Source organism: Trypanosoma theileri (genome assembly GCF_002087225.1).
Source record: "Trypanosoma theileri isolate Edinburgh chromosome Unknown TM35_Tth_2_V1, whole genome shotgun sequence".
Classification (NCBI taxonomy): domain Eukaryota; phylum Euglenozoa; class Kinetoplastea; order Trypanosomatida; family Trypanosomatidae; genus Trypanosoma; species Trypanosoma theileri.
The window spans coordinates 1147242-1149185 of NW_021639844.1; positions in this window are offsets into that span (position 1 = coordinate 1147242).

A 1944-nucleotide genomic window follows, 5' to 3' on the forward strand; every position below is an offset into this window, starting at 1 on the left:
AAGGTGTTGTTTCAATATCTGTGTAACTCTGGGTGTGTTTTATTGTGTGAGTGGTTTATTGTTGTTCCCTCATTGGGTTGTGTTTGATTGCTGTTGTGTTGTGTACTCTCTCTTTCTTTCTTTCAGTGTTGCTGTGTACCCACTGCCGTGTATGTTAAATGTGCGTCTCTTTTCTCCTTTTCCTCTTCTCCCTTGTTGCCACACACCCAAGCAGCTCACAGTGACAATCATGACAACGATGTTCGTCCAACTGCGCCGTGTGGTGTACCTGTTGGTACTTCTGCAGTGCTGCCTTGATTTTGTGCATGCTGGCAGCGATGAAAGTCAAACGAGGGTGGAACCAGAGGATGTACGTTTTTTAAAGGAGTGGTTTAAGGAGGCGGAAAAGGCGTTTACCTGGGGGGTGGGTTGTTTTTCTTTATGGGGGAGTGAAGTGGAGAAATGCGGCGAAAATTCCAAACTTGCCAAAAGTGCCACCGAGAAAAGCAATGCGGATGTCGAGATGATCAAAAAAATGGCGGCGTATCAAGCTTCCAGTGGTACAAGTACGGATGATTATAGACAGAAGTCGGCGGAGGTGAAGTCAAGAATGGAAAGCACCAAGGATACGATTGGAAAAGCGTGGTTATCGGCCGTTCGTACTGGTGTCATGGAGTTCATGTGCACGGACCCACTTGGTAACATGAGGCACTTGGTGAATGATCTTAACGACACCCGGGTGGCTCATACTGGTGAATTGGATAAGAGAGAGAATAAAACGCAGGAAATAGAAGACCTCGTCGAAAATAGTAAAGAAATATACATTAGGTTGGTAAACCTCACGGCAAACCTCAGTGTAACCAAGGTGTGGAGTGGCGGTCACGTTAGAGAAGCCAACACGAATATACAAAAGGCAAAAAAGGCAGTGGATGACATTATTACCGAGTTCGCGAAGAAGTGCGGTGGGACAGCAAAAACAGAGTGCGAAGAGAAGTTGGGTGAACTCAGGGCGATTAAAACGTTAGTGGATGGTATGACCGCGACACACAATAAAAAGGGTGCTGGCGATGTAGCTAGGAGGGAACTGGTGGAGGCGCAGAAGTTGGAATCCAAAAAATGGGAAGTGGCCAAGGAAGACTTAAAAAAAGAAAGAGAAGAAAAAAAAAAACAGGAACAGCAGGCTAGAGAGGCGAAGGAACAAATGGAAAGGGAACGGGCCCAAAAGGCTAGAGAGGCAGAAGAACAAAAGGCAAAAGAAGCGCAGGAACAAATGGAAAGGGAACGGGCCCAAAAAGCAATAGAAGCGCAGGAGCAAATGGAAAAAGAACGGGCCCAAAAGGATAGAGAGGCGCAGGAGCAAAAAGAGAGAGAAGTGCAGGCCCAAAGGGCTAGAGAGGCGCAAGTGGAAAAGGAAAAAGAACAGCTGGAACGGGCAGCGGAGGAGACGAGGAAGAAAGCAGCGGTCAAGAAGAATGACAGCAGTATCAGTCCTGCATTGGTGCACAGTCCCTTGCTGTTGATTCTCTTGTCCGTGCTGGGTTCCACTCTCGTTTGCTGATCGGTGTTCCCATGACACAGTTGCACAGTTAACCTTTATTTGAGTGGATATGGATACATTGTAAGGGCACTGTTCTTTTTATTTAATTTTAATGTTTCTTTTCTCTTTCAGTTCGATAAATCTCTTATTTGCATTCTTTACTGAACAAATCTATTGGACTCCCTATGGCACTCATCACATGACAAACCATTATTTTGTAAGGGGAGTGTCCTCTTTGTTTGTTCGCACATTTATCTGGGATCTATTGTGGCGCCATTCACTCTGGTCTCCTGGTTATGTGTGTGTGTTCCGTGATATTAATAACTATTGCTTTTACCCATGGGAATGAGATACAATCCCGATGTGTTTTAATTGCTGTGACTGAAATGTGAAGAATGGCAGGAGGTTCAAGACACACAAACACGCAC